Raw genomic sequence first — 13,216 nt, 5'->3', positions numbered from 1 at the left:
GAACATAACTACAATTCTAGGCACTACCGAAAAATGAAATGAATGGAAGAATTCTTTGTTTGCATCTGCTGTCCTAATCATCCTTACAAAACACTCTTTGGGCAGAGCAATACAATGGATACGTGATTAAAATTGCTTGCCAGCCTTTGTATTGCTTTGTAACTGCAGCAGCATGAAGTGATTAATTTTTTCTTTTTTTATGTTTGTAAAAAACAAAACAAAAAACAAGTCTGCGAAAATGGCAAATCCATTTGCTATGCCCCATGCACACAAACTGGATCATTTTTGTTCTTTTCAATGCTTGGGAGAGGATGAGAGTGCCAGTGAGACACCGCCGGGATCAGCACGTGGGAACAGCAATAGATTAGACAGAAACAGGAAATGTCTATACATACACCAGGCATAGGCGTTGACTCCGTGGGTGCTCCGGGGCTGCAGCACCCATGGGGGGAAAATGGTGGGTGCTGAGCACCCACCGGAAGCCCCCCAATCTGCTCCTCACTCCCCCCTCTAGTGCCTCCTGCCCACTGGCAGGTCCCGCGTATCAGCACCTCCTGCCCATCTCAATCAGCTGTTTCGCGGCATGCGGGGGGGGGGGGGAGCGAGGACGCGGTGCACCCATGGGAGGTGGCAGAACTGGGTGGGAAGAGGCGGGGCAGAGATGAAGCGGGGGCAGAAAGAGGTGGGGTGGGGTCTCAGGGGAAGGGGTGGAGTGGGAGCAGGGCCTGGGGCAGAGCTGGGGGTCGAGCACCCCCCGGCACTTTGGAAAGTCGGCTCCTGTGCATCCAGAGCCTCGATTTTACAATGAAGAACAGGTCGGCATGGCTTCCCATTCTGATGCCTTCAGTGCACGGGGAACAAGAAAAAAGCCACAGTTCACTAGGTCCTGCACCTTTGGGGTTCCATTTTATGAACATTTTGATTTTATGAACTCATAAAATAGGGGTTTTACAGTACTGGCTGATTCCCTTGCAATACTGTACTAGGCAGAATGAAGCAGGGTGGGGTCCTGCTATTACGTACGCTACGGTCACATCTAGACTAGGGGCTTGTCTAGACACAAAAGTTGTTCCACTTTAACTATACCTAGGCTTGGCAGGGAATTATGGGGGGTTCAGACTGTAGGAGGGTCAAGCAATTATTAATGACCGTCGATGAAGAGATTCAAAAAGTTAAAAGCTTTATAACCAAAAAAACACAAACTGTCAACATCACGTGTCAAAAGATACAAAGTATTCAGCCTTAAATCAAACTCTAAGAAGTTCTCAAGCAGCGTTTTTCTTACTTTGCCGAGCTGTACATTCTGATTATTATCGAGGGAAATATCTTTTCATCGGTTTGTGGGTATACAGGGAAATTGGCATTTACCAAACAAAGTCTAATGCTTTCATAGCCTAACTCCATACACAGCACAGCGGTTGCCATCAGAGCTCTGCCCATGTTCGAGAGTGATAAATAAGGGGGAGGAAATATGGGGCGGAAAGTAGCAATCCCTTTTAACTCCACTGAACTATGTTGGATGGAAAGAGATTTCAAGTGATAAAAGTTCCCATCATCCTATGTTTAAACAAGCATTTCACAAAAGTATGGAGGCATGTCCCCTGTACTAGCCAGCAGGGTTGGCAAGCTTCTCAAACTGTTCTCCAGAGCCTCAGCTTTCATGTTTAAAAAAAAAAAAGTAAGCTTTTAGCTGTTATGGTTGCAAAAAACACTTCAAAGTGTGACGAGCGCAACCCATGCAGCGACTCTGCCTGAGTTTGCAGAGAGCCTGAAACAACACCCTCAGTGGTTGCTAGCTCAGATGCAAATGACAATACTTTAAATGTTAACTATCTTGATCACATTGTGAAGATCTACACAATCGACTCAGCGACAGCTCATTTGGGGTTTGCAGTTAACACCACATGGCAGGGTGGAAGAAAGGGTATGATTGGTTTAATTTCCCCCGAAGTTGGGAAAATGCTGCCTTAAAGGCGTAATACAGGTCTCATTGCACTGGCTGGGAATCAAACCCCGGGGACAAGAATTTGGCCGAGGACTTGGCACTGCACAGGAAGCTCCGAGCAGCCAACGGGGACAGTTGGCCTGTATGGATCTAGCGGTGGGCTAATAAAAGGCCTGATAAAGAGCGACGAGAAACCTGCTAGTCGCCATAAGAAGTGTCATGCCCAGGAAATTAAAAACCATACACCATATGCTGCACTGTGCAGGGCGGGAACTGGCGATGGCAGAAGAGGTGGCTTTGCTAAACAGGGTCTCTGCCTCTAGCAGCATTTGCATCTGCTCCAGTACACACACTAGGCGGCAGGCTTGACTCGTGCTGCCTTGTTAATACACATACACACACACACACACACACACAGCAGTAACTTAACCTCCCCCCCTCCTTCCTTCTAGCACCAAGCGGGGAGGGACAGTGACACAGAAATAATAGGAACAGAGGAGAGGGATGACACGCGTAACCTAACCTACTGGCACGGCAGCCGGAGAGGCAGAGCCAATGGCTGCCTTGCATGCACAATGAGTCCATCCAGCCCTCCCCACTCTGTCAAGTCCTTAAGTTGCAGCTTTCCACTACCTCGGTGTTCAGAGAAAAGATGATGCTCAGCACGAGGGGAAGGAAGGTAGACGGCATGGACACTGATCCCGACAGGGCCGGCTGCTGAGAGGTACGTGCTTTCCAAGGCTCTGCAAGGCAGGGTTCCCAAAGCAATCGCGTTTGGGATGCAAACTAAGATCAGACTTTAATTTTCCAGCAGGGGGATATGGAAATCTGGCTTCCTGTAAAATGATTCATCCTGCTTCCCCTCCAACTCCCCCCCTCACCAAACCTCAGGCGCGGAGGCTGAACAAGACACAGGGCAAGCAGCCGGACAGAGCGGGTTGGTACTTGTTGGGTCGGTGGGCTGTGAACTCGGGCGCTGGGATGCTAGCCAGGCAGGCAATGCTAGACCGTGAGCAAGGGTCAAGGGAGTGCAACGCACTGCACTGCTCAGGATTTGAGGGTCGGGATTTAATGAGCAGCAGCCGGCTCGCTGACAAGGACGGCACTTCCTAGTCCAGTGTTGGGCTCGCTGGCGCTCAGATAAGCTGGGGTTCACCCCTGGATTTCCACAGGAAGGCAGGCTTTTCACCCACCTTTCTGCTCATTCGGCCTTAAGGCCTGCGCTTAACAAACAGCCCTGACAAGTGTCCAGCACCGATCATGCTTCTTTAAAACTGAAGCAGAAAGCCTGGCAGATGGGGGCACGGGAAGGGTCCAGACAGCAGCTCTGCAGTGAAGTAGAGGGAAAAAGCGCTTTAGGGATCACCTTGTCTTCTTTATTATAACAAAGTTCCTTGTTCGGTGTTAGAAGAAAGTGGCTCCCTGCACCAGGAGGAGTCAATGGGCAGCCTGCGGGTCAAATCCGGACTGCCAAATGCTTCTGAACGGATCCTGAAATCTTTTTATTTACTTATTATCATTATTGTTATTATTTTCCCTGGAGTCTGGACCTTGACAAAAAATAACTGACTACCCCTGCCCTGCCATGGTCACATGACAGCCCCATGGCTTGATGTTTGTGGGAGGGGTAACTCTCCCCCCTAGGAGCACGTGGCTCTTGCAATTCCATTTCTACAGGCTCAGGGCTGGAGTCTCGGTTGCCCCAGGCAGGGATGGAAGGGGAGGTAGGGCAAAGGTAGCTTTAGTCATTTGTGCATTCCCATAGTCCAGGGTCCTGTCTTGCCCCTGGCATAAATTAGAGCAGCCTCAGGCTGCTCTATTTTATATACTGCTTACTGGGGCCCCCTAGAGGCCTTGAGGAGAAGAGACTAACCATAGTGCTGTGTGCTCTGGCCATGCCCCAGGCATACCCCCACTCTGCCCCCTATGCTAGAGGCTGGGAACGGTGCTGACACAGAGCCCTTTTGACAGCTCTACATCACCCAAGGAGACTGGGTGTATTTTCCAACCAACCAATCCAATGCCCCTCTATGCTGTAAAGGCGGTGGCTGTTACGGGAGTGCCCTATAGGTGTATATACGCAAATGAGTTAATACATAAGTTGCCAGTAGATGGCACTTAAAGATACCTAGTGTGGTTGCTGGGTTTTGTAGGACAAACAAAATTTGCTGCTGTGCCCTGCAAATGGTTTCCTTTGTGCAGCGCGTTACACCAGCTCTTAGCAATGCAAAGGGGCCTCAGAGTTCTCAGAGGACTTGCTCTGGCCACAAGACAGCCAGAGCCCGCCGACCGACAGGAGGAAGGTGTGAACGGTGTGATCTTTTGGTGCGGATGCCGGAACTGGATAATGCAAAGGGCAACAGTTGCTGTTCAGGAAGAGGGAAAATAAACCCTTCCTCCCACTCCTTGGCATCGAAAAACAGGCCTTGAACTATTTAACATTTCCTAGGAGGCTCTGGGTCAACAGTGCCTGAGACATGACTCCACCGTCCCAGGCCAGCGCCCTATCCCCCGGCCTTTCCTCATGTGAGTCGTTGACTGGACATAGCACAGAAGTGGTCTCTCAAAGGGGGTTGTCCAATAAGAGATTTAATATGCTGTCTGGGAGGCAGACGTTTTCAAAGCAGTCTAGAGGACTGAGACACACCTGTTCATTTCAGTGTGTGGAAATCCCCTCGGCTGCTGTGAAAATCTCGCCCCACATTGCTCCCTGAGGTGCTGTCACCTTGCAGTAAATTTCCACTGAGTCTTCTGCAGACAAGTTACCCAGTTGTCTGTAACAGAGCTACACTAACTCAGTGCTGTGGCTGGGGGGCCTTCCCTTCCTTTTCCTGTGAAGTCTCTGTCCCCGGGAGCTCTGGCGTTGAATGGCTTCCATGTGCCACAGGACACGTAGACAGCCGACAAAAGCCAAACCTGTGTCAAGTCACCGGTGTTAAGGCCAGAATGGACCATTCTGACCATCTAGTCTGACTTACACAGCAAAGGCCAGAGAACGTCACCCTGCATCCAGCCCCTACCTTGTGGTTGAGCTAGAGTGTATCTCTTGCTGACAATCGTCTGTGTACTCGATATAATTAAACATGCATGTGTACTTGGGAATCGTAACACAGTGTTACAGGGGAATGAAGAGAGGGGTGCGAGCCAACTCCGCTAAAGCCAAGGGCAACATCCCCTGGGCTTCCATGATGCTCTAGCAGGGCGTTGGGCGTTCTGGGAACAAAGAAAACCGTCTGAGGTTTAGGCCGTTGTTATTAGGTGGATTACGCTAGTGCCCAGAGGCCCCAGCAGCACACACATTCAGGGCATCTGCATGAGGAAGCAGCACCACTCTAGGTATAATCTTAAACCAGTGGAAGAGCCTGTGTGGACATTCATTTTGGTCTGCAACAGGTTTATTGCAGTTTAGCTGAAGTGGACGGGGAAGAGGTTTAAGCTGAGGCCAAATGAGCTGCTTTTAAGCCAAAAGAAGAGCATCCGCACAAGGGCTTGCACTGGTTTAATACTCATTTACGTTAAACCAGTGCAATGTCTGCATGTAGACAATACTGCAGCGACAGAGCGCCCCAGCCCCGAAGAGCTCGCTGTCTAACGAGCCACAACAAAGGGTGGGAGGGGAAACGAGAGCACGAGAAGGGGAAGTGACTTGGTAAAGGTCACATGGCAGCTCAGTGGCAGGAGCAGAACCCAGGTCTCCTGACTCCCAGCCCAGTGCCCGAGCCATGAAACCACACGCTTGCCTGCTGGCTCCCTACTCCCCCACTGTCCCCTTTGAACCAGACAGTTTATCCCCCAAGGATGAGAGGAAGCGAGAGCTGAACGCCACGGCTCTCGGAGCAGCCTGATGTTAACAGCAGCAGCCCTGTTCCAGCACGAGGGAGCGCGTCCCCAGTTAATCAGCATTTAATTAAAGGACATGCTGACATTTGGAAACTAGAAACAACTCTCCTGTGTGGGCTGCCTCTCTCTGCTGCTCGCCTTCTCTCTGAATCACTCCCTGACATTTTGCCAGATGAGGATATGACTCTCTCCCTCCTCTTGTAAGAACTCATTGAAAAGGAGACAAAAAGCCACCGTCTCCCCAGGGGGAGAGGATGGCGCGGGGGAGAAGGGAAGAGCAGCTGACCACCCCCTTGGCCAGCACGAGGGAAAGAACCAACAGGTGGTGTCCCTGTAGCCTGCCTGTCCCTGCCAGAGAGCCCGGGAGGTGACAGCGCGCTGCAGGCTGCTGGGGAGATCCCAGTTGCATCCTGCTGCCACGCTGCCTCTTCTGTCCCCAACTGACATGCTGCAGGGTCCTTGTTCCGCTGGGAATCCTGCCTGCAGGGAACCTGCCTGGCTGGCAGCCCAGTACACACATCGTTACCCTGCTGGGATTCCCCGCTGGCTGGCCAATCCTGCCGTTCCCACCACCCCCTCCAGCCACGACCTTCACTGAGCCCCAGGCCAGGACCTCTCTAGCTGTCACTCACTCGCAGGGCAAGCGCTGACTGACACCCTCTGCTCCATGTATCAGCCTTTCTCCTCCAGCCAGTCACATACTCCCCATATCTGAACCACCACCTGCCCGGGCACCCGCGCTGGCCCTGGGAGCAAGAGGAAGAACTGAGGTCATTCCCCCTTGGGTAGAGCTGGATCCAAGCTGCAAAGTTCTGATGTGAGGTTTGAGGCTGTTGGGATCCAGGATTTTGGCCCATTAGAAGATAGGGGGCCAGCCCCACAACTCAGACCTGGATCTGATCTAGCTCACACTGCACAGGTGTTTAGGTTCAGTGGCTGGTTCAGAGCCCAGTTTAGACCTGGGGCTCTCTCCTCCCCCCACAATCCCTCCTCTCATTCTCTTGTCTAAACCCAACCTGTTCATCCTTGTTCTCAGGTTGGTTTCCAATCCTCCTCTCTCCAGCCTGGACAGGTCCCGCACAAAACCCACCTGGTCTGATTCAGGGCAGGGGGCTGCAGTGCCAGTGGAGCTTCCTTCCACCACAATCCATGTCCAATCACACAACACCTCGGCACTGCACTTACAACTCACAGCCAGGAGACCCTGAGCAACCTGTGGGCTGAGACACTCCAGCCCTGTCTGCACTAGACATTGGTGCCTTTCAATCCCGTACTGCTGCTAGTGCTAGTGTAGATGGGCTCCTGACATTTTCACGATCTGTCATCTAGACCTACTCTGAGCGGGTTGGTCAAAACGCCAGTGGCCTGTCTACACTAGGGCTCCTGTTGTTACTACAACTGGTGGGAAAATTCAGGGGCTGAAGATTTCACAGACAATTGGGTTCAGCAGGGATGTCCCAGGGTACAACCGCAGGGATAGGCAGCACCACCCACATTTTATTATTAATTATATTATGGTAGAACGTAGAGGTGTCACCTGAGATCAAGGCTCCATTGTGGTAGGTGCCGTGTGGACATGTAGTGAGGCATGCTCCATGCCTCAGGGAGCCTGCAGTCTACACAGACACAATAGATGAAGGGTAGGAGGGGAAACTGAGGCACAGAGAGGCACGGGGACCTACCTGAGGTCACACAATTGTTTGGTGGCGGAGGCGGGAACAGAACGCAGGTCTCCTGACTCCCAGCCGAGGGTGCAGGCCACCACACACACCTTGAGCAGCACCTAGCCCTGCAAGGAGCGGAGAGAATGTTTCAGAGCCTCCCAGCACTGAAATCTGATCCCCACCCACATTGGCATGTCCCCTTCCTCTCCGCCCCCAGTCATGCTCCAGCCCCGTTTCTCCTTCCTCTTGACCCCCCGTGCACACCTCAGCACTGCCACCCACCCACTCACCCCCCCAGCATCCACGGGCACAGCCTGCCAACTGCACCCTTGTGCACACCCGCTCACCCCACCCCTTACACGCTCTTCTCTGGCTCCACCAAGCACCCCACTAACACAGACACGGAGAGGGAGGACACATGGGGATGGACGTTAAAAGGCTTGTTCCCTTGGTGGGTATCTTAGGTCAGGGTGGGGTGGGGGGGGGGAGACGCACAGAGGAAGGTGCTGGGGGCGCTGGAACAATTTGTGCAGTGGGGGTGCTGAGAGCCACTGAACCAAACTGTAAACCCTGGATCAGAAGGAAACCACCTCAAGCCGGAGGTGCAGCCGCACCCCCAGTTCCAGCACCTGTGTCTGTAGCACCCGGTCCAGCCGGCTGCAGACTGCCAACCCCTCTGACAGGGCACCTCAAAGCCAGAGCCACAAGAGGCTTAGGAAATGGCACCCAGCCCCAAGGTGTCTGCACACAACCCGGCGGAGCAGGCTGCGCCAGGCTTCCTCGCCGAGCCCCTCTGCTGTAACCCCCGTGACCGCCTGGCCCGGATCCCCCGGGACCTGCACAGCGCACAGACAGCAGTTCTGGGACTAGCAGAAAGTCCACACCCCAGGGCGCGCCAGCCAGAGTCTGGAACACGCATCCAGCACCCCTGGCTCGCCCAGTTTAGCCAGCAGCTGATGTGAATGGGGTCTAGGGAGCAGCCTGATTTGCTGGGAGCATGTGTTTCTTAGGGTGCGTGTGCACTATGGAGAGCAGGACAATGGGGGTGTGTGCACATGCTGGGGAAGCAGGAAGTGTGTGCCTATGTGTGTCAGGGAGAGTGGGGCAGTGTGTGTGTGTGTGTGTGAGGGGGTGCAGAGTAGAGTGAATGGGTGTGTGCACATGCCGGAGAGGGAGAGCAGAGCCGTCTGCATTGGGCAGCCGGGCGTGTGCATGAGTTTGTGTGCGCACATGTGCGAGGACAGCAGAGCAGTGTGTGCCTGTATCCACGCCATGGGAAAGAGGCCAGAGTGTGTGTCCACGTGCACGCGTGGGGAAGCCGAGCGGAGTGTGTCAGTCACGGGGAATACCCGCCCGGGGAGGCGGGGCAGGTGCACAGGATTATCAACCCCATTTTGCAGAGGGGGAAACTGAGGCCACCTACACACGGTCCCACGGGGACTCGTTGGGGGAGCTGGGGACGTGTCCTCACCCCCCAAACCCTCCAGTGCCGGCTCATTAAAACCCCTCCCCCAGCCCACACACCTGCTGCTGGGCCTGGAGAAGCAGCTGCGGACGCCCCTCACCCCGCCTCTGGCCCCGGCTCGGAGCCGGCTCCTCAGCGGCCGGTTCCGCAGCCCACGTGCGGCAGGACCCCCGGCTGGGGCTGAACCGCCCTCCTGTGGCACGCTGCGGCATTGCAGCCGCGGGAGACGCCCAAGCCCCAGCAGGTCCCCCCCGCGTGGCAGCAGGTGGTAGTGCACCCTGCTGTATAGCAGCCACACCTCTACTGTAGCTTCTACATGGTGGGGGGCCAAATTGGGGGGTCTATTGCAACGTCCCCATCAGCCGGCCCTGGCTGCTGCGTGAATTGGATCGCAGAGGCCCAATCTCACTTTGCTCCATAATCTTCTTTGGTGTCATCGGGGAGCTGTCTGAGTGGAGTCTGGGCACAACACAAAAAGTTTAAGGCAGCTCTTCTTGGGCAGCAGCGGGAAGCCCTTCTCAGTGTTGTCCTGAGCTAAGGCTAAGCTAACGAGAGGTCAGGGGACCCAGAAGATAGCACATGGGGTTGGGACTCTGGCCCTACCTCTGACATTAATCTATTGTGCCACTTTGCAACTCACTTCGCCTCTCCAGGCCTCGGTTTCCCCCTCTGTGAAGTGGGGATAATGATGCTGACTTCCTTTGTCAGGTACTTGGCGATTTGGGGCTCAAAAGTGGAATAGAAGAGTGAGTTACTGGTAGTAGTGCCCTGGAGTCAGGACTCTTGGATTCCGTTCCTACTGCTGCCCATTGGCATGTTCCATGATGTGGAACAAGTCATTTCACCTCTGTGGCCGAGCATCTCCATCCATCCATCAACAGTTCGCTGCTTCCCAGGCACTGTGTGCCTCAGTTCATTGTTTGTAAAATGCTGGAAGGAGCCACAGACATGAAAACCAGTACAGTGTGCCGGTTGGGGTACTCATGCACCCCTGCCTGCCACTGGACAGGCTGCTCACCTGTGTGTCACAGCCCCTATAGAGCTGCAGAAGATTCTCCTTTATTTTAGGGGGCAGGGGCATGTGCTGAGTGCACTCCCTGCCATTTCTGTGAAGGTTAGAGGGATCATGGAGTGTAGGGAATTCCTAGATAGCTACTGATTAAATATGATATGCCTGGGCTTGATCCATGGGTCCAGTGGCTAATTTTGGGCGCGGGGAGGCATCAGACAGAGGCTGATGGATAAATATACCATATCTCTTCCCTTTTATAAACCAAACAAGAGCACAACAGCATCTGAGCATCCTCGGAGATGCCCCCTGCCTCCTACGCCTTCTGCTACTCTTGAAACTGGTCCAGCATTTTTGTTTATCTGTTAGTCCATGCCAGGGATGGTAAAATGCAAACAGCGGAGAGGGATGGGGAGGGAGGGGAACCCTCACTGCTCACTTCCCCTTAGCTGCTCATTTCAACCCTCTTTCGAGCAGAAATTACTCACATTAATCAAGAGTGAGAATGTGTTTGCAGCCCTGCAAATTTGGCAGCACAGAATCAAATTCCGTCAGTCGCAGCAGGAGGACAGGGGTCTGTATCTCCACTGCGCATGGCCTAATAGAGCCGTTGCCAGAAGAAATTGGATTTGAGAACTCCCCTAAATTAATCTCCCCCTTTAAAAAAATGCCTGGAGAGCTACATGACGAATGGGTGTTTGTAATGGAAACTGACGCAAATATCCAACACATCAAATCAGAATGGATCCACCTCCCAGCACACATCTGCACAGAGAGGGACAACTAACTGAGTCGTTCTCTGGAGGCACTATCCTCTAGTAGCTAGAGCAGAGGACAGTCATTCAGGATGCCTGGGTTCTAGCCCAGGCTGTAGGAAGGATTTTATCTAGTCATAAGAGCAGAGGACTCAGAGTCAAGATTCCTGGGCTCCGTTCCCAGTTCTGCCACTGATTTGCCCCGTGACCTTGGACAAGTCACTTAACTACTCTGTACCTCAGTTGGTCCTGCTATATAATGGGTTGGAATAACAATTATCCCCCTCCTGGGGTGTTGTGAGAGACCCAGGTATGCACTCAGGTGCTGAGACACACACAAACACTGACACTAAATACGTTCAGTAAGCTGGTACATAGGAATAAGAGCCTTCATTGCTCCTCTTCTGAATGGCTCCCCAGTAGGACTCTGTCCCTCCTAGGATCCCACTGCTCCCTGGTTAGTTCTTCACATCGCCCCTCCCGTCCCGGCAATGCCAGGTGCAGACATGTAGGATGGGGCAGAGTAGGGAAGATATCGCTGGACGAAACAAGGAGGGTGCCAAGAATTCTCTAAGCAGATTCTGCTTCTTAGGTGTTAGAACATTCCAGGGAGTCTCATTTCCCTGGACGCCTGGCTACTGGTACCTTTGATCTTCCATAAACTTCTCACCCGGCCTTGGTCACTAACTCTGTTTGTTTTTATGGGAGGCAGTTTAGTCCCATGGATCGGGAGCCAAGAGAACTGGGTTTTAATCCCAGTTCTGCTTAAAACTGGCAGCTCCCTGGGGCTGTCTCTGTGTTATACGTTTGTGTAGGGCCTAGTGCAATGGAGCCAGGGCTTCTAGGCACTACCGTAATACAAATGGAAAATAACAACCAGCAATTATGAAGGAATAACCAGTAACTCATACTGATCATTAAAAATGGCCACAGTATCCTGCGTTTAGTAACTGGTCATTATTAATTAATAATCCAGTGAATAGGTTTTCCTAGGAAAGTTTACCTCCTCCCTGCCAGATGCTCAGCACCCCAGGGCCCGGGCCGGGGGATGAGGCTGGGGGTGGTTAGAGAGCTGGCATCTCCCTTGTGTCTGTGCTGCTGAGAGCTGGGAGCGGGTGGGATGCTTCAGTTCAGTCAGGTAGAGCAGCTCTCTGGAAGGACAGCCAGGCTGCCCAGGAACACCAGGCCGTATCTCGGAAGAGCCAGCAGCTGATAAGCTGCAGCCCGCAGCTTCAATTAAGAAGGATGATGGAATGGCTGAGCTGCCCTTGACAGGTGCAAGCTTATCAGGTTCCTGGCCTGTACACACCGAGGAGTCTGGACACAGATGCCTGGCGCTTTAACGGAGCTGCCACTGCTCAGAGGGGATTGCTACTTCATTGGCTTATTTTTAGCAGCGCGGCTGGGAGTAAGATGGATGGGTTTTGTCTTGGGCGAGACTTTTGCCGACAATAGGAAGCCAGGCTTATGGGTTGGGGGCAGGGGGAGTCTCACACTCTGTGCCTCCTAAACATTCCAGGCCAAATTCGGAGTAGTCCTATTGACTTTGGTGGCACTAGGCTGCTTTACACCAGCTGAGCACCTGGCCCCTGTCCTGTTTTGGGATTGGAGAAGGAAGAGGTGAGCACATCAACTCAGAGGTTCTCTGTCCGATCCCTCCAGAAACATGGGCAGCTGCACAGACGAGAAAGGCCCTATGGAATATAGGGGAAGCTTTCGTTGCAAAACAAAAGCTGTTCATGGCGATAGAAAGAGAGTAGCCCCCCGGCCCATGCTCCGTATCAGCTATGGAGCTAAGGACAGACAGACAGACAACGAGACAAAGCTTGGAGGAAGAGAGGCAATGGGCAATTCATATAGTGGTCAGATCAGTTCAGCGTCTGTGGGGCAGAGCACAGGGCAAGGAGTCAGGAGATCTGGGCTCTGCCACTGACCTGATGAATGACCTTACTCAAGTCACCTACTCACTTCTGTTTCTCCTCCCGTGCCTTTGTCTGCCACAGCCATTTAGCGTATAATCTCCCAAAGGCAGCAGGCATGTCTTTGGGTGTGGACAGCCCCTAGCTCCTGGGCCCCTGGGCTTGGGTGGGGCTTCTGGGTGCTAAGATAAATCGCAGAAGTGGGTGTGTAAGAGGGACTTAAATCTGGGCTGTTTTGGGAGCTTGCAGATGAGCTTGGGCCAGTGGTATTGGGCATAGGGGGCCGTGGGGATGAAATATATAAATGAAAACCAGGGGGTGGGTCTTGCGGGTAAGGCAATGAAGTTGGTCTGGGGGGGGGGAGCTGTGTCTCATTCCCTGCTCTGCCCCGGGGTCCCCCTGTGACCTTTGTGTGAGTCACTTCTCTCCACGTGCCAGCTCCCGATCTGTAACCTGGGGATAATCATCCTTCCTTTGTCTGTTTCACTAGTGAAATCATTGGGGCGGGACTGTCTCCTGTGTGCATGTACAGCACCTAGCGCAACCAAGCCCTGATCTCAGACAACACCTCCAGACTCCCCTGTCATTAACAACCAATATGATAGCTAGAACATGGGCC

General features: G+C 53.1%; 1 protein-coding gene and 1 long non-coding RNA gene across 31 annotated transcripts in view; one reads left to right on the top strand and one right to left on the bottom strand.

Moving 5' to 3' along the window:
- The window catches only part of CDK18 (cyclin dependent kinase 18), a 173,452-nt gene that overhangs the window by 96,232 nt on the left and 64,004 nt on the right, over positions 1-13,216 (bottom strand). For 23 of the 29 annotated variants that reach the window (XM_039533361.1, XM_039533364.1, XM_039533363.1 and 20 more), the window contains one exon: positions 7,468-7,574. The exons of the other annotated variants lie outside the window; for them this stretch is intronic. The gene's annotated coding sequence lies outside the window, so the exon portion shown is untranslated. The remainder of the gene's footprint in view (positions 1-7,467; positions 7,575-13,216) is intronic. 29 annotated transcript variants of the gene reach the window in all.
- LOC120402878 overlaps positions 2,475-13,216 on the top strand; it is a 60,418-nt gene continuing 49,676 nt past the window's right edge. For both annotated transcript variants that reach the window (XR_005597342.1, XR_005597343.1), the window contains exon 1: positions 2,475-2,669. This is a non-coding gene — a long non-coding RNA (uncharacterized LOC120402878). The remainder of the gene's footprint in view (positions 2,670-13,216) is intronic.

Source organism: Mauremys reevesii, linkage group 4 (assembly GCF_016161935.1).
Source record: "Mauremys reevesii isolate NIE-2019 linkage group 4, ASM1616193v1, whole genome shotgun sequence".
Lineage (NCBI taxonomy): Eukaryota > Metazoa > Chordata > Testudines > Geoemydidae > Mauremys > Mauremys reevesii.
Note: the sequence above shows the minus strand (reverse complement) of the source record. Positions and strands in the feature narration are given on the sequence as shown.